The sequence below is a fragment of the Chlamydotis macqueenii genome, chromosome 2, assembly GCF_036417535.1.
Source record: "Chlamydotis macqueenii isolate bChlMac1 chromosome 2, bChlMac1.mat, whole genome shotgun sequence".
Lineage (NCBI taxonomy): Eukaryota > Metazoa > Chordata > Aves > Otidiformes > Otididae > Chlamydotis > Chlamydotis macqueenii.
In genome coordinates, this window is record NC_141557.1 from 108,109,892 (window position 1) to 108,136,963 (window position 27,072).

The 27,072-nt window shown below is 38.7% G+C and overlaps 1 protein-coding gene across 1 annotated transcript in view; it reads left to right on the plus strand.

Annotated features, from left to right (window-relative positions):
* The window catches only part of PIEZO2 (piezo type mechanosensitive ion channel component 2), a 323,563-nt gene that overhangs the window by 33,721 nt on the left and 262,770 nt on the right, over positions 1-27,072 (plus strand). The gene's annotated exons all lie outside the window — the stretch shown is intronic.

Below are 27,072 nucleotides of genomic sequence, written 5' to 3' on the forward strand. Positions count from 1 at the left end.
GTTGGAAAATGTCTGAACTTGACAAATTAATCATCAGAAATTGAATCATTCACCTTCCCAGAAGTCTCCAGTCATAAAGAGCAGGCCACAGAGATGTGCTAGGTCCCCCACTAGCTCACTATCAGAAATGTCTCTTACTAGATCGTGCTGTATCATTCCATAGGACACTAGCTCACTGGAACTAGCTTATATGAGTTATCATCTTTTGGGTAGCATTGATAGCAGTGCTACAGTCAACTTTTAAAAAGTGGAACTAATGCTTTATGGGGATGATCATTTTCTCTATGAGGTGAGAATACTGGCAAAGAAATGTATTAATGACATAGTTTATTTGGGTCGATGTTTTACCAGTTTTCTGTTTGTCCTAGCAAAATTAACATTAATTGAGATTCTGTTAAGCATGAATTTTCTGTTTGTTTTTAGCATTTGTCGTTGCTAATTTTCAGAATACAGATCTCATTTTGGGGAATATGAATAACTAGATTTGTCAGATTAGGTTGTAGTAAATATCTTTCAATTACCTAGCTTATGTTTTTGCAAGCTGTAATAGAAACAATTGTCTGTTTCACTGCAACTCTTACTCAAAAATAGTTCTTAATTGCCTCAGCTGTACTGATAATTTTGTAAAATAAGTTAACTTGCATACATACCCATTTCAGAGACAAATGCAAGTAAATTATAGTAAGTGTTAAGATTCTCTTAACTTCTGCCAGTCAGAATATGTTTTATTCTCACAATGTCATATCACCTGTGTAATATGTTTTCTTAGAGACAGGGTAGTCCTGGAAAGTTTCCTGTCAAGATGGCTGTGATAAGGACAGAGGTCTGAAGATCTTTTAAGTTCTTTCTTAGGATCTTGTCTTACCTCTCCTTTTCAAATATGGCTAAATTTTGGTGCTTCAGGATTCAATTAAATTCATTTGTGCTGTTTTCTGTATTTTTGCAAATTCAGTTTCACATTAGTTTGCTTGTGGATGATGGTCAACATTCTTGGTATTTCCTGTCTTGCTTATGATCAGCCTTTTAAGCTGTTTGTGAAGAAAATTGGAAATCTTGTAAAGAACTACATAGGTAATATTTTATTTGCATAATATCCTAATGACACTTTTTTTTTTCCCCTGCCTAATATTCCACAATACTATTCTGGAATAAAATTTGTAGCAAGTTTGTTCAAGTCTTTCTTTTATCCATGTTGAACTCTGTATGAACAGATGAAAAAGCTTACTCTTTTTTCTTTTTCTTAATTTCTAAAGAAATTCTGCATTTCAGAACACCTTGAAAGTCAATTAATGAAGAAATAAGATATCTGTGAAGCTGTTAAGAATGAATTATTATTTTTTTTTTAACCAAGTGTGTGAAGGCAGTGGATGATTTAATGATTTCACTGTAAATGAGTACACAGTCTAGAATGAAATTGAAACTTAGGTTGCATAAAAATGATTGCCATTTATGTAAATGAAGGAAAGCTGTGATACTGCATTGATATCTTGTATATATTTGTTTTGAGTATTAGAATGATAAAGAGAACTTATGTATTTTATTTGAGAAGTTAAGATAAATTGTTGTCAACTTCCAAACACATGAACAAAACTCCCTTGTGTTTTTATGTAAAAAATACCTTTTAAAAATTCTTACTTTTGTCTAGAGAGTGATTAAATCTGTGTTCTCCCTGTATAACATTTTAAAATGTGTTGCTTGCGTGTTCTTAGCCAGCTGAGATGTGGCTTGTTACCAAAATTTTCATTTAGCTCTAAGCCAACAAAGCCCATTTCTTGAACAGTTAATGGGAAAAGGCCAGGCAGGAGTAGTGTGCCCTGGAAGGTGCCAGTGGCTTCCCAGTGATGGAAGAGCAACCAAGGTGGCACTGTGCCTGTGTCCCAAGGTCACCGAGCTTCTCCAGGTTCATTATTTCTTCCTGTCAGTTGTGTTATGTAGCTCCAGCCATGGAGCTGTCCTTGAGTTGCTTGGGAGACATGTAAGCCAATGAAGCCACAGGTTGGCTGCTGCTGACCGTTTGTGTGGAAACTGGGTAGAGGAGGAGGTGACTGGAAACTGGGTAGAGGAGGAGGTGACAAGCAAAATATGAGAATGTTTGTGATTCGTGGGGTAGCTGAAATCATGGTTGTATGAAGTAGAGGATAGATGGTTTTCCTTGGTGTTTTTTTTTTTTTTTTTCCTGAAATGCCAGCCAAAATTTGGTTTTACTAATCATGTCTTCTCTGTGATTTTGATTTATGCTGATGTAGAGAAAGGACTAAGAGCTGGGATAGCAGAGGATGCTGTGAAACTGAGGAATGAAAAGGGAAAACTGAAAAGTTGCCTATGAGCGAAGTTATCAAATTCATAGATGGGACACTTCCATTAGATTTTGCAGGTGAAGCTGGCTGAAGACCTGCCACTCAGTGGTTTAAACAGTAGTCATGAAGGAAAACTTTACAGAGATATGAGAAATAAGAAAATGCAGGAAATGCAGTAAAAGAATAGTAATAATAAAGGAGACTAATACTAAGGCATGCATCTGACAGTGTACTTAGAACTGAAGAAATGTGACCTGTATTTTCATTTAAAAAGCTATGAAGCTGTTCTAATCAATAGGTTTTAATACTGCTTCTGCTAAAGACAGAATGTGATACTGAACTCTAATAAGCAGCTGCAGATTCTTGTTTATTTTAATGTCCACAGATGGAGCCAGATATTGATCTAAAGACAAACTCCTTATTAGTATTTCTCTCTGAGCAGCATGGTTTTATTCAGTAAACCAAATCTCAGATGAGTATTGATGCATGTATTCATCGCACTAATCATACAAATTAGAGATGAGCCCAAACAGAAACTGTATCTGAGAAATGTGTGTCTGTGCACAGTGGTATTTGGGAACTGGAACTTGTGATTTGCTGTATCTTTCTAACGGTTTAAACTGAAATCCAGGATTTCAGAGTTCAGTGTTCTCTCTTTGAAGGGTTAGCTCTAATTCTAACCTAGAATTCTAATGAAATAAATGTATTTATTTGTTTTGAAAATATGTATTCTCAAGGGGAGGTGAAATTTGTGGCCTGTCAGGAAGCAGGATTGTTGTTTGCATGCAAGGAGGAGTGAGGAGGTGATATTTTACTTTAGGAGAGTATCACTGCAAAGTTCAAGCAGATTTTAAAGCAATAACAGGCATTGCCTGTTCCAAAAATAATTTAAAATGTTTTACATTGAGTTGGATTTCTTGTGTGTCTTTTCTCTCTCTCTCTCTCTCTTTCTTTCTTTTATTTTGAGACCAAACTAGAAGAAATAGGAGCTAATTGCATAATACGTATGACTTCATGCTATTTGGTATTTTGCCATTGAGATTTCACGCCCTGCAGGGATTAGCCTATCTGTCATTATGTGAGATCTTACATTCCTCACTATGAATTAATGTAACTTGCTATGTCTCTGCTTTTTTAGTTAGTCACAGAATCAGAAGGCGGCGATAGAGAAGACCTGTTGGATCACCCCAGCAAATGCAAAATTTTTCTCCTCAGCTGAGCTAATTATGAAATTTTCTAAAACAAATTTCTTCTTCATTAGGAGCTGCCAATTAGATAAAACAGATACTGCTTCCACTAAGTGACATTCATTTCTGTGATCTTCTAGTGAAGTTCAGAGACCTGAACAAACCTGAAAGCAAACTTCCTTTTCAGTTAACTTGCCAGTCTACCATTTACATGTGAGTTGAGCAACCATGTTTTGCAGCCTGCTCTGGGTAAAGGATCTTTGGGTTCTTTACTCAGCTTTAGTTTCTCTCTCCTTGTCAGTCTGGACGTTGACGTGGGTGCTGTGGCTAGACATGATGCCCAAGTTGCGCTCCCAAGCTTGATTTAGTTTTGAGGCTTTCTGTAGCAACTAATTTTGTTTAAGAGTAGACCTTCTTTTCCCCTCTCACGCAGGATTTTATACAAAATGTATTGCCCCAGAATTTCTACTAATCTGCTCAAATGTAATTTTTGGATTGCTGAACAGTGCTATGTCTATCAGTAATGCACCTCGTATTGTTTTTGGGGCTGGGGTTACTGATGAAGAGAAAAAAAAAATTACTATTTCTTCAATTCAGATAAGATCAGTTCACTTAGTAATCCAGTGGATAATGTATTCCCTCTTCCTGCTTGGTGTGCTCTGCCCTTTGAATATCTTTTTATAAAATCTTCCACTTTGCCTTAGTCAAACAATTAATCTCTCTTAATCTTGACAGAAATAGTTAACTTTGCTCCCCAGTAATATACTCTGTGAACTATATCTGGTGTTTTGTTAGTATTTTAGCAGTCCAAAGCTAAATGGTTATATCCAGACTCAGTGGCACAAGAGATATATAAGCACAGGGCTATTGGAGTCCCTTTAACTGAATGCCAACTTACATAAAGTATGATTTAAATGTAAATAATATGACAGAAAAAGATTATGCAGACCGTGTCACAAGTTTGTATTGTGTAGTACTGATGAACAAACAGTATAAATATCTCAAAATAATTATTTTGGTGGTTTTTTTTTTTCCTGGGTTTGGGGTTTTTGGAATGCTTATAAAGGTTTATGTTCTCGCACTGTCAGATCATGACACTTGCTTGGTATTTCTGTGAAGAGAAAAACAGTGGTTTGAGGTCACTGTTTTTCTAGAGAACAAACTGATAGGAATAGTGACTATGATTGCCTTGGAACTACAGTAGTTCTGTAAGAATAAGGTACAACAAGATGATCAGCAATGGAGATACCTTGCTTGTTGCCCAACATGTGTAGTGTTAATGTGTAACCGAGTTACAGTGATTAGAACTTTTGCAAGGTTGGGGGAGGAAGCAGACCTGCTTATCATCACAAGGTAGAATTGGAAGGATGAAGTCAGCCATCACTCTCAACATACTAAATGACAACTTTTGATCTCAGGATGTTGAGATAAACAACATTTACCATAGGAATAAGATATACTTGAAATACTGTATAATTTCAGTTACTCTTAATTATTGATTCAGCCTGATTGCTATTTACATGAGATATCCAGACATACTGTCAGACCACTTAAAATACATTGATGCAAGGGTATGGCTGGTTTAGCCTGGGGTGTGTGCAAGCACATGTATTATTATTTTTATCTTTTATTAGAGAGATATTATTTGTGTTTTGTTTCTTTGGTGGTGCTGCTGGTTGTGTTTCAAGAACAAATAGGAAAAAAAGGTTTCCAGGAATAGCTTAAGTGCAGCATGCAGAATTGATTCCTGCTTACTATAACCTTGATGCTCTGCATCTGAACATCACTCTCTCCTGTCCAAAAAAACCCCTACATTTTCATTTTAGTTTCTTCGTAAAGTAGTTGTATGCTTCTCCAAAGTCCCCTGTGATATATCAGTAGTACGAACTCTGGGATCCTTGAATCTTCCTTCAACGATATAGATGCATACTATACAACTACTCACTCTCTCTGGTGTGTACGTACACCTAACTGGGTTTGCTTGATGGTGTTTGTGATGAGGTGTTTTGTGAACCCATGCCTGAAGGCATAGTCTGCTTTGGATGCGGAGGAGAGAAGTGTGTACTTCTCATCTGTATCCAAATGAGTAAAAATAGAACCAGAGTTGTTGCTTTCTGGTGATCTTAACATGAGTGACTCTGAGCGTTTATAGAGAAATGGATCGAATGAAAACATGTCAAGAATAGTACCTGAAGCATCTTTTAAAATATCTTGTCTCTGTTAGTATTCCAAAGAATAATCTTTGTCCTTTTGGTGTTGTTCTGACATGGATTAGTAATAGGGACAATTAGACTAGTTCGAGAACATTGGAATTATGGCAGGGTTGAAGTGCTAATCGAATGTCTTTTCTTTCTTGTTTTGGTGCTATACTCTTAGCAGACCTGCTACTTCATATTGAAATAATCCTAGGCTAGAGTTTTCCTCTTTCTCCGTTTGCACCAGCAGGTGGTCTTAACTTTCACATGGACAGATCTGAATTCAAGAAGTGTGGTTGTATCTGTTTAAATCTGTATAAACCTAACAAAAAGAGAAGAATTTGACTTTTTGTTGTACTTGTGTGAATGGAAGTTTGCCCAGGTTAAAGGCTTTAGGATTTGGTTCAATGTTTATTTTAAATCCTCATTTCCCAGACATAAACTGTTCTAATAGAAGCATCCAGATATTTGAGAATATGCTGCAATTGTATTTTTGCATGCTTCGGATGTACTTTGACTAAAAAGAAATAGCAGATGTTTGAACCACGAACTGTACTTTTCCTGAGGCAAACCTTTCCCGTGTTGCAGTAGCACGGTATGCCTACCTGGTGGACAGGTTTCTTACTGTTCTGAGGGGAAGGGATTTTTGTCTTCCCCTCCCACCTCATCCATGTCTGAGTACAGTGATAAAACAGAGATACAGGCTGCGTCTTTTTACGCTATTGTGAAACTAGATTTGGTAATCAAATACAAAATGTAGGATTGGAAGGGGTCAAGAATAAGTCTTTTGATCCTGAACTAAGGGAAAACTGACAAAACTACAGATATATTTTCATTATTGTATCTGAGATGATCTGCCATTTTTAGTACCGTGTGTAGCTTCTACGGTCTTGATTTTGGTTTTTTTTTCAGTGAAATAAGTGCAGATGGCTGAGGTGGAATGTTTGGGTATAATTAGCGCCCAAGTTTTACCAAGATTAAGGGTTTCTTTGAGTCCAGAAGTTTTGATCTTGAAAGAAGCATTGATTTAGAGCTCAACTGTTAATTTTTGGCCTGTATTTTTTTAAAAATAAGCATAAAAATGCAAAAATCCTTTTAGATGTTGAATTTGGAGGGAAGTGATGTTTCCTCACTCACAGCATCTGAAGCTAATTTGAAATCTACTGATTCTGCTGCCTGCAAATAAACTGAAAGTCTGATTCAACATCTGGACAGGGTATTATTTTTGGAAATCCTGTGGACCACTGAGAAAAAAAATAGAGTGGAGGACCCACTTTTCTTTACTTCTCTGCACAGGCTTGTTGGAGGAGAATGGAAGCTTTCTTCTGAAATGTCAGATTTATTATGCAGAGATCGCACAAAAAAAGGGTGGGGGTCAGGTTCAGGTTGCCAACTTTTCCTAACCACAAAACATGATGTGCTCCCCTCTCCCCACCCCAGGACTCCATGTAATAATCAAACCATTCATACTCATTTCAATCAGCATTTTAATACTTGCCTTTTTTTAAGCTCTTCAAATGTTTCTTAGGTAAAAGCTGGTAAATGGCTTTTGGCTTACCGGGTTGACATTCATCTTCAGGAAAATGATTGCATCTTTGGCAAGATGGATGAGCTAAATTAGCGAAAATGTATAAATTGAATTAGGAGTCTTTCTCATGCATAATCACAAATAGGTTTTATGCCTTTCTAAATCTGGAGTTTAAACTGCAACTTTGTATGGGCAAGCCCATCAGCCACTTGTGGCTCAATAACCAGCTGTGCATCTTCTGTATCAGCATCAACAAAGGCAGCATTGTTAGGCTGGACAGTGCAGGATGCAGTTCACACAGCAGTTCAGACATTAGAAGTATTCTTATCAAGGTCGATTCAGATTGTCTTCCAGACACAAAAATAACATTTCTTCTTCTTTGGGATATGCTGGGCTATTGTTCCCATTTTGGGATGAAACCATTCTATATTTGTTTCCATTTAGAATTGCTTTTTTACTTTGTGCACTTTTGGCTAAAAGAAACCAATTGTCTGCTGACTGAGAGTGTGAGAGCATGGCATGCACATCATTGTCTTGCCATGCCAATAAAAGGAGTTGAACTAAAAATCTGCTTTGTAAAAATTATACCCACAAGCAAAACAGTATTCCCAGATGCTTTGAGATGGCCATATTTTAGATCTAATATTGTTGGTTCAGGCTCACCTAGCATAGTGCAAAAATATTTCTAAAGGGCAGATTTCTAGTTAGTTGTTCCTGTTTTCAGAAATAGTTTGATATGAAGGATTTTGAGTTACTGTGTTGATCAGGTTACAGTGATTTATGAGCAAGCAATGTGTTTTGTCTAATGCACAAGCAAGTTTAGCTACTAGATTGTGGATACTGTTAAAGTTTATGAAGAAATCTGGAACAGTACTGGGAAAGAGGGCAGAGATGCTTGCGTAAGGAGTGCAGGATCAGGGCATTACTGTGCTCATTTGGATGAGCTCCTTGGGGTTCCTGTTGTTTCCTTGTAGTTCAGGTAAGCCAAGCATCAGATTTTGTATGATTAACCAGTGGAGGCAGTGAATAGCTTGTTTCAGATCATTGTATAATGTTTGTTTGATTTTTATCCTTTAAATTTGAACTGTGATTTTTCTGGAATTGCTCCGAATTTAGGGGAAGAGAGTGAGATGAAGTCAAGGGAAAAAGAGACCTCAATAACTCTGCTAATTTAGAGGAAGAAGAAAACCACCTAATGGCTTGGGATAAAGTATGAATTGACTTCTGCTATCTCTGTAAAACCTAGCCTTCCTTCAAAGGTTAATGTAGTAGTTTAGTGTCGTAGTTCAGCCCCGATTGGACCAGACTACACAGTCTCTCTCTCACTCCCCCCACCCTCCGAGAGAACAGGGAGAGAAAATATAAGGAAAAACGGCTCGAGGTTTGAGATAAGGACAGGGAGAAATCCTTAAAGTTACCGTCACGGGCAAAACAGACTCGACTTGGGGAAAACTATTCATTTATTACTACAAACAGCAGGATAATGAGACAGAGAACAACATAACCTCCACCCACCCCTCCCTCTTCCTGAGCTTAACATTATCTCTACTACCTTCCCCTCCCGAGCGGCACAGGGGGGAAGAGGGAATGGGGGTTGTGGTCAGTTCGTCACATGTTGTTTCACGCCGCTGCTTCATGGTTGGGGGAAGAACTCCTCGCATTCCTCCCCTGCTCCGTTGTGGGGTCCCACCCCTACGCCACAGTCCTTCGTGAAACTGCTCCGGCGTGGGTCATCTCTTCCACGGGTGCAGTCCCTCTAGAACAGCTGTCCCAGCGGGCCCTCCATGGGCCACAGCTGCCTTCAGGCATCCACCTCCCCCGGTACAGGGTCCTTCACGGGCTCCAAGTGGATCTCAGCTCCTCTGTGGACCTCCATGGGCTGCAGGGGGACAACCTGCTCCACCATGGTCGTCACCACAGGCTGCAGGGGAATCTTGGCCAGGAGCCCCAGTACTCCTCCCCCTCCTTCTGAACTGACCTTGGCGTCTGCAGCCGTTCCTCACAACAGGCTGGTAGATGTCTCTCAGGATCTTTTTTTACATCTTATTCATATCTCCTTTCCACTTCTTGCAGCCGGGCTGGACCAAGTCGGGCCCAGTCGGCTGCCTGGCGAGAGGCCAGAGGGTGAGGCCTGCAAGGCCCATGAGGCCTGCGCCTCCCCCTCTGCGCCTCTGCCCCCGCTCAGCTTCTTCACATCTTCTCTCCTCTTTTTTTTTTTTTTTTTGTTTTCCCCTACTTAAATACGTTATCGCAGAGGCGTTATCACGGGACATTCTGCTGCCAATTGGCTCGGCCTTGGCCAGCAGCAGGTCCACCCTAGGCCCGGCCGAGTCCACTGAACAAAGGGGAGCGACTTCCAGCAGTTTCCTACAGAAGCTACCACCTTAGGCCCCCCCCCCTAACAAAACCACGACATTTAGTGATAGCAACACTTCTAATTTAAACCTGTTGGCTTAAAACACAAGACAACCAGGAAAGCAAACGCACCCTTTTCTCAAATGGATATAATCTTGCACTTTTTTTTTTTTTGAGTGCCAAAGATTGATGAGTTTAATCATAAATGCAGAAATAAATATCGCTTTTAGACAAGATACAGTTGAGAATTCTGAAGCATTAATATTAGATTTATGGTTTCCTGTAGTGTAGTCTACTATTAACGAACATGTCCTCACAAATATTCTTTTTTGTGAATGAATGTGTCTTTGGCTACAGAGCCATCTCCTTGTAAGAACCGGGTAAGGCTGCTAATGAATGCATTTGGAGGCAGGTGAGGAGCATTAACTCTGTCGTCTTGGAGGCTGGAAATACTGTTGTCCTCCTGCACTGGGGCTGCATCCCTGGGTTGCTGCTCGTCCCTTTACCACCTCTGCTATCTCAAAAGGCATGGCTGTATTTGTCACATGTGCATCTGTTCCAAAAGTTGTTCAGATGCTGCAGCGGTCAGTATAAGAACGTAAATGTAGTGAGAGCTAGTGACTCACTCCATGATGTTTTCAAGTAGAAAATGACACAAATAGTAAGGGGGAAAAATTGGAAAAATTATGCAAATATGACTAGGAGTTTCCTGTTACTTTGTGTGATTAAAAAAAAATGATTAATTTTGGAGTAAACTCTTGCTCTTTGGAAGAGAGGCAAGAATATCTTTGTGCAGAGAGGTTGTGCTCTTGGAACTGCAGGTTTAGGTTTAGGAACATGGGGTCATTTTGCTACAGGCCTCTCATGTAAAAATGATAAAGTCAAGTAATTTTCTGTGTTTGGTTTCTTACTTGTATAAACCATAAACCAGGTAAGGATATTTCCCTTTTTCCCTGCTCTAAATAATCTTATCTGTGAAGCTGTCTGCTCTGTAATGTGCTTGGGTAGTCCCTACCACAACAAGGTATTAATCTTGGTTGGACTTTTTTTACTGGAAGATTTCTATGTACTTTTTCTGTTCAGTGGGCTTTTAGAGAGAGAATTCTGTGTGTGTTTGGTTGATAATTTCAACAAGATCCTTTTCTTTAGAATACTTTGGAGAAGTGCTTGAATTTTCCACATTTTACCCTCTCCCTTTTCATCTTTTACCTTCTTCCTTATGAGAAATCTGGGTGGGGAGCAACAAAGGAAAAGAAAGATAGGAAACTAGATGTAAAGTGTCTTTTTGATTGTACTATGAGCAGAGTTGACATTTGTGCTTTTCCTGAAAACCTGAAAGTTATGTTACATTCCCAATGAATTCGCAACTCCTGTGCTACTGAAAGTTTCTCTCCTCTCTGCCTTCTCAGCAGTGATATGCCATGATGTGCTCATGACGGTGAACGACACAAGGTGGCTTTTAAAAGCTGCAAATAGTTTATTTCTGTGTTTTAAGCACATAGTTGGACCGTTCCCTCCAGTAGGGAGTTTCTCAAGTTCCTGGTCATCCTTACTCCCTACTTTCTGCAGACTGCTCCTTGTTTCAGTCATGGCAGTGCTGGGTGCGACAAGCAGCTATGCCAGCATGACTGAACTGATGGCTCGGGAATCACAGGGGACACTTGGTAAAATAATTCCTTAAGCTGTGCTGCCAAGGGAAACACATGGCCCTAAATACAAAGGCATAGGCTAACATGCTCCATTGCTTTGTTTGCACATCAAGTGTTTTGCTTTCAGAATACAGTGCCACTGTTTCCAAGCCGGCAGAACCATCTTAGCTGTTAAATAATCTTGTGGAAGCTGCTGCAGAGGAGACATGTTGGTGCCAGGAGCCCCATGTACTGTGCTACTAGGGATTTGCTCAGTGTGGAGGCAGCGGCATCAGGGAGCTGATGCCTTTGCACACGGCTCCTTGCTGAGGTGCAGCAAAGGGCTGTTTTAATGTCTGGTGAAAGCTCAGCAGGCTGCAAGGATGGGAGATGACTCCACAATGGTCAGATATAAGTGTCGTACAAATTTTTCTTATTCTGTTGATGGAAAAGCATGCCTGTGTAGCTGGGGTAGGTATTCATCCTTGACACTTCAATTGTATGATGTCAAGATAGTGGCTGTTGGTCACAGCTGTTCTGCTTCTCCTCTTTGATTCAAGTTGGAGACTACATGGAAATTAAAGCATTTTCCAGTGGTCTGTGGCTAGGCACTGTACTGTCCTAATAAACCCTCAGTCACTGATAAACTGGATTTTAAAGGGAGTAAGTCTTTGAGACTGGATACCAAACTTGGCATCATACTTACTAAACAGTAGACAGATTTTATATCCTTTACTGACTTGGTGTCTTCCAACATGTTGTCAGTCTTTCCCTTTTTTCCCATCTTGAACAGTTCTAGTCACTTGGGTTTTTCAGAGCATTGGGAAGATGTTTCCTCAGGTATATGAGATACTAATTTCATTTCAGCTTAACTGTTAAAGTGAAAATATCCTCACACCTTGTTGTCTTCTAGCAAGAAATCAGAGTTTTCTCCTGGTGTGACAGATGACATATATACAGTATGGAAATGGATGCATGTGCATCCAACATGCTACAGAGTATTTTCCCATTTTCTACAGGTACAAAAATCCAAACTGAAAATGGGTGAGCATGTTTTCTGGGTGGTTTTTAGAAGTCATCTTAAAATCCTTACCTTAGAGCATTTATTGGGGAATGAAGTTGGATGAGATTTTCCTAGAACTGTTCCAAAATTGGAATCCTGAGCATCTTCTGAATTGGTAGAACTTTGGGGGCAGCGATGGCATACTCTATTATTTATAGAAGAGCAATACTTTTATGAGTTTATGCCCTAAACAAAGGATACATGCTTGTAGTCATGCTGGCAATATCTTGCTGGTTATGAAATCACACCAACTCTAACTTTCTTTAGTGTAGCAAAGTTCTAACTCATTTCATGCTAGCAGTTGATATTAAGTGAATTTTGCTGCTGATACGCTTTTATTCCGATCAAACAGCTGAGAAGACAGTTGTGCTTTTTTTTTTTCCTAATGGGTATATTTTCTTGTAGCTACAATGAAATAACTTGGAAGATTTAGATTCAAAACAATTCAGTTCTCAAAATTGTTCAGTAGCAAAACAAAAAAAAATTATGTGGGAACACTGAATATTCAAAATGATCTATAATATTCCTTTGAAGTGCTTTATAAGTGGATAGTTAATTGCAGTGAGGGGGAATCTCATATGAATGGATAAAGCACGACAAAGTTCCACAGCTGCAGCCTTTACACCATGAATATTTTAGACATTATTTCCCCCTTTTCAAACTGAAAAATAGTTTTCATTTTTCTTGGTTTAAAAAAACCTCAACAACTAATTTATTTCAGTGAATCCTTTTAGTAATAATTATTATTACTACTACTTATTGGAAGAACCTTCTCTTGCCTCTGTGGTAAATACTCTCCTCTTTTCATAGAATCATAGAATGGTGAGGGTTGGAACGGACCTTAAAAGGTCATCTAGTCCAACCCCTCTGCAAGGAGCAGGGACATCCCCAGCTAGATCAGGTTGCTCAGAGCCCCATCCAGCCTGGCCTTGAACGTTTCCAGGGATGGGGCATCAACCACCTCTCTGGGCAACCTGTTCCAGTGTTCTACAACCCTCACTGTAAAAAAAAATTTCCTAATATCTAATCTAAATCTACCTCCCTCTATTTTGAAAACAATAACACATAACTCTATTTTGACCCAATAACACATTAGTCAAACAACAAGGTTTAAGTGGCTGCTGTTTTTCTTTCTGCAGCTTCATCTTCCCACTTCCATCACTTAATGCCATGCAGTAAAGCAAGAAGTTAGTTATTTTTCTAGAGTGACAAATAAGAATACTCTTGACAAACTGACTGGTAGTTGTACATTGATCTAGCTGTTAATGAGGGGAATCCTCTGTATTCGCACCAAACCCAACATTTTGCTTATCCTGGCACATTTCTTTTCTGGAGTTACAAATGTCATCCACGATTAGTTCTGGTCAGTTTACTCATAAAGACTACTTTGAAATCCATGGTTTATGTTCTCAACTGGTAGAAATTTTGTCAGTTTACTGATAAAAACACTTTCTTGACCATATAAAAATTTATAGTAATGTAAGTGCTCATAAATAAAGTTATAAGGGTTATGTAAGTCTTTACTGTTGTTATCTTCACTGTATATAGAACCCTTGTCAGTTAGGGATCATTGGATTCCCTGCAGAGACTGTGTCGTAGTTCAGCCCTGATCAGGACCAGACTACGCAGTCTGTCTCTCGCTCCCCCCACCCTCCGAGAGAATAGGAGGAGATGATATAAGAAAAACGGCTCGAGGTTTGAGATAAGGACGGGGAGAAATCCTTAAAGTTACCGTCACAGGCAAAACAGACTTGACTTGGGGAAAACTATTCATTTATTTCTAAAATTAGCAGGAGAATGAGACAGGGAACAAGATAACCTCCCCCCACCCCTCCCTCTTCCCGGGCTTAACATTATCTCTACTACCTTCCCCTCCCGAGCGGCACGGGGGGGGGAAAAGGGAATGGGGGTCGCGGTCAGTTCATCACGCGTTGTTTTACGCCGCTGTATGATCGTCAGGGGAAGAACTCCTCGCATTCCTCCTCTGCTCCAGCGTGGGGTCCCTCCCACGGGCCACAGTCCTCCGTGAAACTGCTCCGGCGTGGGTCATCTCTTCCACGGGGTGCAGTCCCTCTAGAACAGCTGCCCCAGCGGGCTCTCCACGGGCCACAGCCTCCTTCAGGCCTCCACCTGCTCTGGCGTGGGGTCCTCCACGGGCTGCAGGTGGATCTCTGCCCCTCCGTGGACCTCCATGGGCTGCAGGGGGACAACCCGCTCCACCATGGTCTTCACCACGAGTTGCAGAGGAATCTTGGCCAGGAGCCATATTACTCCTCCCCCTCCTTCACTGACCTTGGCGTCTGCAGCCGTTCCTCACAACAGGCTGGCAGACGCCTCTCAGGATCCTTTTTACATCTTATTCACTTCTCATCTCCTCTCCACTTCTTGCAGCCGGGCCGGGCCAAGTTGGGCCCAGTCGGCTGCCCGGCGGGAGGCCAGAGGGTGAGGCCTGCAAGGCCCATGAGGCTCGCGCCTCCCCCTCTCTGCCCCCCGCTCAGCTGCTTCACATCTTCCCCTCTCTCTTTTTCCTGTTTTCCCCTTCTTAAATACGTTATCGCAGAGGCGTTATCACGGGACATTCTGCTACCAATTGGCTCGGCCTTGGCCAGCAGCGGGTCCGCCCTAGGCCCGGCCGAGTCCACTGAACAAAGGGGAGCGACTTCTAGCAGTTTCCTACAGAAGCTACCACCTTAGGCCCCCCCTCACTAACAAAACCAGAACAGACTGCAAAAAAAAAAAAACAACCCACATTTGTTTTACTTGAAAAACAGCTTGGTGTCTGTATATTTCTTAAATTTTCAGGATATGTTTAAATCAAATGTAATATGCCCTTTACTTAATTTTAATCCTCCAGGAAGTATACTTTGGCTCTTTTTCATGAGCCATTCTCAGTGGATTGATTTATCCAAATTTGAGATCTTGCCCAATTAAAGAGATACTGAGGGTTTTTTGTTTGGTTGGTCTTTGTTTTGTTTTGTTTTTTTAAGTGAGAAAAGTACACTACTGCATTATGAGAACGAAGATTCACATTGCAGCCTTTGCCTTTACTTGTACCAGTCTTCATGTGTTTAGAACATACCCAATGATGAAAGCTTTTTATTATCTCTTTTTTCCCCTGCAACAAACAATAGTTGACTTCATGATTGGGTGTGTTGAGAGTACTAGAAGTTATGTGATCTTGAATCCAGAACCCTCATTTCCTTGGTGGGATGTGACTACTTTACTTTTTATACTGATGGGATGCTACATAATATCATTGGGTATCTTCAGGACAGTGGCTTGACTCCAAAGAAATACGTAGTCAGACTTTATACTGAGCCTAGATATAAACAGATTAGAATTACTAACTGCGTGGGAAGTTTTCTTCAAGTTAAACTTTTTCTTAACTTCCCACATTCAAATATTCTTGGACAAGGACACAATGGTTTGTTATATAAACATGAAAGAGGTATTAAATCATTTTGAATTTCCAGTCTTGCTCTTAAAATTTGGCTGGGAGCTTATCAAAGGGGGAATTTCTGCAAATCGTATTCCAGGGGAAGAAAACATCGCTATAGGTGCTGTGTAATAGAAAATCGAAGGCCTCCCACAAATACCAGAGATGTGGCAACCTGAACTAAGTACCGTAGATTGCAACACTTCTGGGGCAGAGAAAGTGTGTTGAATGATGTGCATAGAAACAGATGCAGTGTTGACATGTGTGCCTTGTTCTTTCTGGGGAATGTTTCTAGGCAGAATAAATAAATGCACAATGAAGATGCTTTTTTTTTTTAAATTACTTCAGACACTGTATCTTTCTGTTTGAAAACTGTACAAGACCATGGTCCTGTTTCAATGGTAGGACATCCGGTAGGTGTGTTTTACTCAATGCTAGGTAAGCGTTGCATTTGAAACCCATAGTCAAATGCATCTGTCACAGAAGCACTCTGTCTTGCAAAGACTGTGGTCACGTGCATGTGAAATTTCATTGAGAGACAGATGGGTTTAAGTACTACTTCTCCAGAATAAGCAATCTTAGTGATCAAACCAGATTTGCAATTATGAAGACTCCCAACATCTCCCTGGGTTCTGCGATTCTTTGAGTTATCCATGATCCTTTCCTGGTTCCTAGTTAAGAGAAATAGTTTGCAAGGCAATTCGTGGCATTCTCGAGTAGAGTCCTATAGTGGATTGAAACTTAACTTCTTCCCTACAAAAGAAATTAGCATATTTTAAGGAGAGAAAAAAAAGCACAGTTCTTCTTCAAACAAAAAGTTATTTATTTATTATTTTATACAAGAAATACCAGTTTGTAATAGTGACACTGCAGAATGAGGGGCTCGCATCTGCTCTACGCAATTGACAGATATCCTGGAGATAACTATTTTTAAAATTCTATTTCCTTTGGTAAACACTGTGGCTTTGTAGCACTGTCTAAAATCACCCAGATTTATAGCTTGCAGTTGCAACCCTCTGAGCCCTTTTTTTTCAGTGATGGACCAAGAAAGGAAATTTATCTATCCTTTCCTCTACTGGAATAAATAATGACAGAGTTTTAAACACTGCATTCGTATTTGTAACTTCACTAATGATGCTCGTATTTCTTCCTGTTAACACCTCTCTGATGTTCAGTGATGTTTATATTCCTCAGAGGCATTTGTCTGGGTTAGATTTTTTGCCACGTCCTTCATCTGACTCAGGGTTTTTTAGGACTGGTGTCAGTGTACGCACCAGCTGGCAAAAAAAAAAAAAAAAAAAGGCTTGGTCCTTTCTGCATCTTATGTCAATTGATTTATGGTGATTTATGTATTTTAAAAGATGTTGAGTGTGGATGGCTGTGGAGGAGTGGTAACATATGCCAAAATTTTCACTTACAATTGCTGGAAGAATTTGGCTGAGTAGCTATTCCTGGTGTCTGATAGCTTCTTAGTGGCTGTAAATGAAGGTCTTGGTCCCTTTCTTCTTGTGGAGATCTCTGTGTCACAGAAGTGTCTCCACATCTGTCCCTGGCTGATGTTGTGTTTAGCAGAAGCGTTGTGTGTCCTTTGGTCGTCATCTGTGTTCTGTGTTTGCTGTTATTTTTAGTTTGTGTCTTGACAGAGTTACGCAACTGTAACAGCACGACCGGTCTGCTCTCTCCAGATGTCCGAGGGGCAAGGAACATGCTTTTCTCATCCCATGAAAATGAATGAGGAGTGATTTCTTTAGCTCCCACTTATTTTCCTAGAGAGAGGATGGAAAGCTTTGAGACAGAAGATAAGCTCGTGATTTTTGACATTATAAAAGGCAGCAGATAAAATGCCTGAGCTGATTCTGGAGCAGGGATGAGAACATGGACAGTCTGCCTTCCACGGGCAGCTGCCTTGGTGGAGAAATATGACAATGTTGTCTTCTTCCCAGTTCAATGAACAAATACATGTTTAATGCAAAGTGTTGTGACTTCAGTGAATGAGCTCAGAAAGTTGCATGCTCACTATTTTGGTGGCTGGCATGCTGTCCTGATCATAAAGCCTGAGGACAACATAGATGCCAGAGTTGCCATCTATTTTTGTTATGTAAAAAAAGGGACACTAATTAAACTGCTTTTTTTTTTTTTTTTTTTTTTGTGCAGAGGTTAGGACCACTGTTTTCTGAATGGAGCTTACTTTGGCATGTGTTAATTGTATGAGGTGGGTAAGAGAAGGGAAAGAGTGTAATGGCAATGAATTTTGAACACTGTGAGAGAAGAGATTGGTATATGTGTAAAGAAGTGTCAAACCATCATAAATCAAAGCTCCCAACCAAAAAAACCCCAGCCTTGTCTCAAATTGATTGGTTGAGTAAGGGATTACCAACACAATGTAGAAATGTCAAAACCTTAAGGCAATGTAAGAGACAGTAGGCAGCCTTACTTTTGTTCCAATCTGCCACTGAGCTTGAAATAAGTTTAAATGTTACGTAGATCTTTCTAATGGGAAAGCTTACTGATGATGGTGTCCATCATGTTTTTTTACTTCAGAAATACTTGTATGCTTAGTCATGTCAGTAAAGCATATTGACATTGGATTTGCTCATGAGAGTAGATGCTCCTTTAAAATACATTATTCTGAGTAAGGTGATGATTGTGATATGCTCACACCTGAGGTCTTTTATTCATTTTCCTTGTGTCAGAGACAGTTGGGGAGCGTAGATGCTGCATGTAGGAGCTGAAAGAAAGAGGTGAACAAGGTTGTTAGGTTGTTGTTATGTTGATGGTTGGACTTGATGATCTTGGAGGTCTTTTCCAGCCTTAAAGATTCTGTGATTCTAAGGTGTTTTGTCTTCTCCTTTCTCTGCACTCAATTCCCAGACAATATTTGCCACAAAGTTAAAATCAGTTCCAGATGTTTTCTGATGAAGAGAAGGCTTACTGAACCTGCTGCTCTGAGAGACAATAAAGTGGAAAAAATTCAGACCACCCCCTCCTCCCCCCAATCCTTTGAAAAGTGTTCACTGTCCAGCAATCGTCTCTCCTGATGAGTGTTAACCAGTGAAAAAATGTTGTTGTAGAAGCACTGACATGAACCAAATGCATCGTATCTATCTGTTTATCAAAGTGTTTATTTTTTTTTTCCAAAAGAAAATAGCTTTCTGTCTGGGTGTAGCATACACAAAGATGTGCTGCACAAAGCAGTGCCATGTTGAAATGTTGGCTGAGGAGCAGAGTGGGGAGGGTTGTACGTTGGCAGAGCGTTATCAACAGAGCTGTTCAGTGTGGAAGGAAGGAGCGTTGGTTGCTGCAGGAGGTGACTTGTCCTGAGCTAACATTTCTGTGTGGTTCAACACTGCACACCGTAGGCTATAACCACTAATTTGCTTGAAAGGATGATAAGATCACATGCTTTTCACTTAACTGTCTTGCATAGTAATGTATCATTCTAATCTCATCTGTCATGAGCATTATTTTAAGTGAAATTACTCAGAAATGAGTGAGAGTAAAACTGTGCCAGGAGTTAACCCTTTCTTCTGAATTACAGTAAGAATAAAGCTCACAGATACCTAAAGTTTGCTGGGTACCGTGCCTATCAGATACTTGTCATTATTAGAAGATACAGTTCTTGAAGAGGGACATTTTTGGTCACTTTTAGAATTTTATTCTTAAAAATAGGTTGTTTACAGCATATCTAATTTTGCAATGAGTGGCAATTGTTTCCTTGTTATTGTAAAGAATCTTGGAGGAAAAAATTCTGAAACAAATTTTGTATTTCTGAAATATTAATTTGAAATATGGAAAAGTTTTAGAAGGTACAAAAAATAGCAATTTATAGAAGTACTAGAACTTTATGTTCTTCTTCAGAAACTAGTAACACACCTTTCTTGTCACAATAAACTTAATTTTTAATCTGTTTTGTTATTTTTACTGCATTTGGTCCCTCATGACCATGTCAGGTAAAAGAGAGAAATCCACAGAGACTTAGTAAGATTTACATTTGTGTGTCTAAGCTGAAAAAGAGATGTGAGGTTTCCTCCCTCTTGTAACTGAACAGTTGTTGGCTCATAGCATTATAGAGGAGATGAGAGTCACTGCACCATCATCTGTCTGAGAGATTCTGATCTGTGACTATTTAGTACTGGACCTTTGGTTGAGCCAGCAGTGAATGATCTTAACTTTTTACTACGTTAGCTCGTAAACAATGCTCATCAGACAGCAGAGCAAGGCATGTATATAGCCTTTGGGATTTTCCAGTTTTGATGCGAGGTTAGGTGGGCTTTCTTCTCAAGCACACCTCTGCCCCCAGGGGCAAAGGCACCAGGAACTGTAAGGAAATACTGGAGGGCAGTTTGGTGACATTTTGTGTGTGTGTTTTGGTTAAAGAAAGGTGAATGCATGAACCATTAGAAAAAGGAGGAAAATTATTATTACATTTCTACTTACATTTGGTAGTTGATATTAAGAGAGAGTATTACTATAAATTAAAAGCTTTAAACGTAAAAGCTTTATGCAGATACAAATAGCTGTAAACCAGACTTTTCTCAGCAGTCTTGCCTTCTACTCTCTGTTTCACGTTGTTGGAAATACTTGTCTGTTTGTAGTGGGAGGTGGGAGTTTTTGTTTGATTTGGTTTTTAACTCCTTTTCCTTGAAACATCCTTTATTCACAGTAGTTCTTATTCCATAAATTTTAAATAATCGTACCTCTTTTAATGTTTAAGTTTATTCCTTACTGAGCTCTTGTATAGTCCATATAGACCATGGTTTACCATGGTTTAAAGTGTTGTTCAGAACTTCTGAATTGTTATTGCTTTGTCAGCTAAGAAAGCTGTGTTTATGTTTGTATCTGTGGAGTGGATTGCCTTGGCATATAGGAATGCATACACACAAGGAGAAACTACAATGTTCTTGCATCTCTTAAGCTGGTTGCCCTAGGCAATGAAAAGAAAGGTCTTCTGGAGTTTTTGTGGTGGCAAATTTTTTTAAGTTTTAAAAGGCAATATTTTTTTTAAGTTAGAGGTGAAGTGTGTATTTTTGGGGGGATATTCCCTTTATTGCTGAGGGTGGGTTAGCTCCTGCTCTGTCATTGATTCTGTAATGCCTTTGCCTGTGTGGGAGGGTAACCGAATTTAGTACTAATGCTTTTAGAAACACTGCTGATAGTTTCTCATGTGCTTTTGTTCTTATCGGCTGACTTTCTAGAGCAAATCTAGTCTGAAGGATGAGTCCATATTGCCTAATGTAGGGCCTACTTGCCTTAGGCAGCTTTCGGTGTCCAGTAAGATGATTTGGGGTAAAAAAAAAAAAAATCCCCCAATTTTGAATATGCTGAAGAATGTGGGAACTGGCTGATAAATATCTTACTGGAGGGCAGGACAAGTGTAAAGGCCTAATAATCATGGCATTAGGATAGCGCCTTATTCATAAGAGGAATCTTAACTGTATATCCTCCTGGAAGAGTTGACCATTCATGGTGCACATTCATAGATGGTCTTGTAGAGCACCTTTGTTTGGAGGAGATGTATTTGCTTTAGGAGTTGTTTAACTTCCTAGGCTGGGCTTTTGTACCAGAAGCTTTTAACCTTGGGTGTATACCAGTGTCTCATTCATACGTTATACCTAGTAGCAAAGGCTGTCTTCTGTATCCTGTTTTAGTCATCTGATTTAGGTGTTAATTGGGTGTGTTCAGAATTCTGAGCAATCGGTAGAAAATTTGGTATTAACAATGGGATAACCATGAAAAATGACAGTATGAGAGACAGGTGCTGAGCTTTAAAAGCTGGACACTTTGCCTCCTAGAGACCAAGTAGTTTCACAGATCAATCAGCTACTGATTCCCTTTCCCTTTCATATTTTGGTCACTTGCTTTCAGAGATTTATTTCAAATCAGGTGGGTATAAGACTGTGTGAACAGCATCAGCTCTGTCTTTCAGCCAACAACCTTTGCCCGCTCAAGGTTAGACATTTTTTCAGCAGCACTTTTTCCAATGAATATTTTTCCTGAATGCATTTTTTTGTCACCGGAAAAATAAGCATGAATGTTAAACCAAATTGCAGTCTAAAGGTAGCAATCTTGAAGAAAGTCCTGGCATAACTTTCTTAATAATCTTGCAGCTGTAAAGTTGTTAAAACAGGATGTAAACACTATGCAATATCCTGCTGAAGGTACAAGACACATGACTTCTTTGTAGTTGCCTGAATCAATTCCTCCTCATGCTGATGCACATACTAGCATGAGCACAGTCTGGAGAGGATAACACTAAGAATGGTGTATAATATTCTCAAACTGACAGTAGAAATATCTGGAAAAAACTGTTTTTACATAGTTCTTGAACGGAAAAGGGCATAGGAAGCAATGCATTATTCTGTTAACCTTAGTGACAGTGCCTCTTTAGTAAAATAATTTCAGAAATGGTGAGTAGATTGCTAATTCTGTCTTCACCTGTCTTTCATATTTTCTATTGTTGTGGCTTTTGACAAATTCTAGCTTACAAATGAGAAGTCAGTAGCTCTTTGGTACTATACCTGCACTCTTAAAGCTTGATTTTTTTTTGAACAGGTAGTTTCCAATTCTGAATTAAATACCTTTTTAAATTTTTGTAGAATAGAACTAAACACATCTTTTATGAGGCTATTTTTCTCCTCTCCTTTCCAAGATCAAGCTCAGTGCAAATTCCTCTATCGCCACCCGCTTTGCCCTCCAGTGTTTCTTATTTAACAGCTAAAATACAAATTCCACACAAATTATCCTCTTTAAGTAGAAGAAAGGAAAGAATTGTTGGTATAAATATGAAATAAAAACATGTAGCAGCTGCTAGAATTCTGATGTTGGAAGAACACAGTATCTACACGTAGAAACTTGGTGGTGTGTCTAAGAAGTAGTAGTAAATTTCTTCAAGTTCAAAAGCATTCTTCTTTGGCTGTCATATAATGAAAAAAAAATCTAAAAGAACAAGGTTACATGATGTTATGTGATTTTAAAAATGCCTGTTTTTGTGAGATTCCTTTCAAATTTTGTATGGTGTATACTGTACTTATCTGTCTTAAGAATGAATTAAATTTTTGACTTCATTGTAATAAAAACTAGAATTTTTTTTTTCCAATTCTGAATTAAATATATGGTTCAAACTAAAATAGTTTGAGCAAACATCATCTGTGTTCCTTAACAAGGCATAAATTGTGGGCTGTCTGGGAGTAATTTTTTTTTTTTTAACGCTTATGTTCAGGTCATGTCTATAGCGCAGTCTGAGGCATTTAAAAGTGTATTGTCTAATAAAGGAAAAGGAAACACAATTTTGAAAGGTACCTCACTTAACAGTCTGTCCTTTTCACACAACTTTAGAGAATGACTTTGTGAATTCTCAGTGAAATACACGTTTCAGTTATTTCAAATTTAGAAAAAAAGCAACATACAATAATGAATGTCCTCTTTTAGTGCTGAAATATTGACTGTTTTTATTGACTATGCCAAGAAATATACAAGAAGCCCTTAAAATATTAGCGATCTATAAGTTTCCAGGTATAATGTAAATTCTTCTTAATTACAAGAAGAAAATAAGATAACTCAGTTTTTGTGTGAGACTGTCTAAGGAGTTGTTCTTAAACCTAACATATTCTGATACTCTTATCTAATAGAAATTATGGATCATTATGTTAATAACACTGCTCAGCACTGGGGACGTTTTTAAGACTTTCTACACAACTATTTGCTCTTGTGATTGTAGCGTAATAGGAAAGATTTTATACTCTTACCTGAGTAGTTTTACCTGAATGAAGGAGTCATTAGACTTACTTCATAACAAATCTTGTGAAAGTATTTGAAAATGTGTTTTTCGTTGCAAGATTTAAGTCTTCAGAGCTGATTTCTGTTCTCTGTTAGTCTTAGACTATGTCAGCAGAGCAGGCTTTAGAGATTTTTTTCTTTGTGCATTTTTTTTAAAGATATGTATTACATGTAGCATAATTAGTGCTACAGGATGCTAAAGGACAGTAATTAGTGTTAAAGGATTAGTGAATTATGAATACATTTACAGACATGGTGAAAGAGAAGAACATCAGTTATCTGTGACTATAATTTTTCATTTGTTTGAACAAATATCTGGATGCCAGGAAAATGAAATATTCTGCAGCTATCATTTTTTTTTGCTACAAATAACTTGCATGTGAATCTTTTGTGAAAATTTTGTATATCTGCATGTTACGTTTTTCACTCTGTATTTCTTTCTGACTGCTATGCCATGAAGATATATGAAATGACCATGACTTTGTCTTAGATCACATTCTGATCCTATCTTTAATGGTGGTATTGTTTTAGCGTGCTGTGCATTAAAACAGAAATATTTCAAATAATCACTTATGAATGGAGAAGTCAGTTGTATATGTAACAGTGCTCTTTTCTTGCCACCCAAGGGAAGGTGCCCTAAAGTACTTCAGCTAGTTATATAAAAGCTAAGTTTGCTTATAATAAAATGCTGTATATCAATAGTTCTATTTTTTATGTCTTTTCAAAATTGTGCATTACTGCTATCATTGGACTCTGAACGGTAGTGAAACTTCAGAGATGAAAATCACATTTATGGAGTTTTGTTACTAGAGGCTCTTAGAAAACATTATGAGAAATGTAGTTTAAAAAAAGACTGAAAAGAAGGAAGTGTAAATGGACTTTGCATGTATAGTATATCTATTTAATCTTTTTGTTTAGTGTTTGTTTTAGGCCAACCGATACTTCTGAAACCAAGAAACTGAAGAGTTTCCTGGATGCTAATAAAATTAACATTTTCAGTTTAGGAAATATTTCTTTTTACCAGATCTTTTCAAAATATTTTTGTATTTCTGCAGGACATTTTATATGAAAAAAATATATAAGGGAAGGTTTGTACGGAGAAGTAATCTCTGTTAATTGTCCAGTTTATGTAGTTGCGGAGGAAGAAAGCTTTTGAGAACACAGTATCCTGAGGTCTAGAAATAGAAAGCAGTAAATTTTGAAGTAAATATAGTTCAGGAATAATTCCTCTGAAATTAATTTCGCTAATCAATTTGAGCTTTTCGCGAAGAGGTAACAAGCCTAAAATGCTAAAATTACATTAATTTCGGTAGTGCAAACTGACCATTGTAACCCAGATATCCAGAAATTTCTATATCAGCTGATTTGCCAAGAAATTCATTTGTGTATGTGCTTTTTCTGTTGATGGAATTCCATTGACCTCAAATGAGACTTTCCACTGTATGGACATCTGCGTACAGCTGCCTTTGCAAAAGGAGACCTTTGTGAATGCAGAGGATGAGTTTGTTTGCTTGTTTGGATTATCGTTTGTTGTTTTGTCAGTGACAAACTGAAGCTGATTTTATGCCCAGCAACTTGTTCTAAATAGTTTTGAGTATCAGAATTTAGGAATACCTATATTTAACAAATAATGTTGCAATGCAGTGTAAATATGTAAATACAGTGCAGCTGCTGTTTTCTAATCTTTTATCTTGTTAAAAATCTGTTCAGTCATGGCTCTTTGCTCTGGCACATTAGCTTGGTAAGGCAGTAAGCTCTTCACCAAAACGTACTCGATGGATGGAGATAAACATGGTATGGATAGTGAAACGGTTGCAGTAAGGAATAGTAAGAATGTTGCAGCTAAGTTTTGGGGTTTTTAATTTATTAATTCTGGGAAATGTATTGCTGGTGCTCTTGCAACTGCTTCAATAAATGTAGGTTTTCCAGGCATGTCTAGCCAAGGTTACCAGTTTGCTGCAGGATGCTTCTTTATGAATAGAGGTTCTAAATATTTGACACGGGCTTGTTAGCAAGACATTTGTTGACATAGGACTAGTAAAGGACTATATCTAGAGCACACTGTTGCTGTTTTCTATATTTGTACTGAGAAAACTGAGTGCTAGATACTCTATAAGAAGTGTAGCAAGCTCAATTTTGAAGAAAGAAGAAAATGTGTAAAATCTGATTATTCTGCTGCTGGAATTACTGAGACCTTCCCCTTGAAGTGTAAAGCCCTTCAGGCTTTAGATCAGCCTTGAACCACTGTCATACATTTTGTATGAATGCCAAATAACTTCTTTCCACCCCGAATTAAACTTGCAAAAAGGTTGATTTATGGATTTGTCCTGACCTCAGGAGCCTCCTCTTTGCCATTAATTCCAAGGCCACTGATGGCCATTGCACATGCTATGCTTCTCTGCAGAGCACCCTGAGAGTAGAGGCAGAATAGCGGGGCTGACTCTCTCTTCTCAAGTACATTCATTTTAAAGTTCTGATAGTTGCTTACAGAATTCCCAGTGGAATAGCGCCTATATACTTTTTCTTGCAGTTTTTATTAGTTACAAGTCTAGGTGCTAGTCTTCAGATGACCTTTAAAGGCTGTGGCTGTAACAGGAGCTTAAGGAGTAAGTGACAGGAGCAATCTGAGTTTAAATTCTTACAGGCAAATAAGAAGCTGCTTATAGGACATTCTAGATTTCAAAGTCAAGCTTTGATGGATTTCGTAGTCCTTAACAGATTTTTTTGAAGGCTGGTGGCAGAATCATATCATGTTAGAAGTAGAGCATAGCTGCTGCTTGTCTTTCCTTCTTGTCTGACTTACCCATAAAGTTTACACATTTCATGGCTAAGCTGCAGATGCGGAGCATAAATCCAGAATCCTTATATTAATCAGGTCTATTAAGGAAATGGAGTTGGTTGTTCAAAACATTGGTTAATTTGTGAAATAAAAATTATAGCTATTGTATGGATGTGTTTGTTACCAGAGAGACTTCTCAGTTTTGTATTTATAACTAAACTGGACAGATGTGATGGGGATAAGGACCAGTTAATGCTTAAGTTGTTAACTCATTTCCAGTATAATTTCCATGAAATTTCATGAAGTGGTGACTGGAGAAACTTGTTTTATTTTGGAATACGTGTTTCTGGCAGGACTAAGGCTCTATCTGTCCTCCAAAATCAAGTTGTTTTGGATATAGCTAAGACTTAATTGATATTAATTACGTTCCGTGAGTAAATAAATGCAGAGGTTAATTCACCTCCTGACTCCTCTGCAGTTGGATTATCTCACGGGAGCAGCTGAGTGTGGTAGGTCTTGGAATATTTCAACATCTGCTGCACAGTGGAATTACAGATTATGTTGTCATTTTTTGTTGGTTTTATCCTTTCCGTATGGAAGTCCATCTGCTCCTCTTTCAGCACGGAATAAGCATGTCATTCTTTGAAAGATGTGCCTTGGTTGAAGCGATACTGCTGCTTGATGTAATGGCCTGCTGACCTGGATACTTTCAGGAAAATACACTAATTTTTTAAAATAGAAAGGAAGTATGAAACAAAGTTAACACAGTAGTTCCATTCTTTAGAAAAAACTTGTATCACACCAGTTGCACGTTGCTGTGAAGCCTTT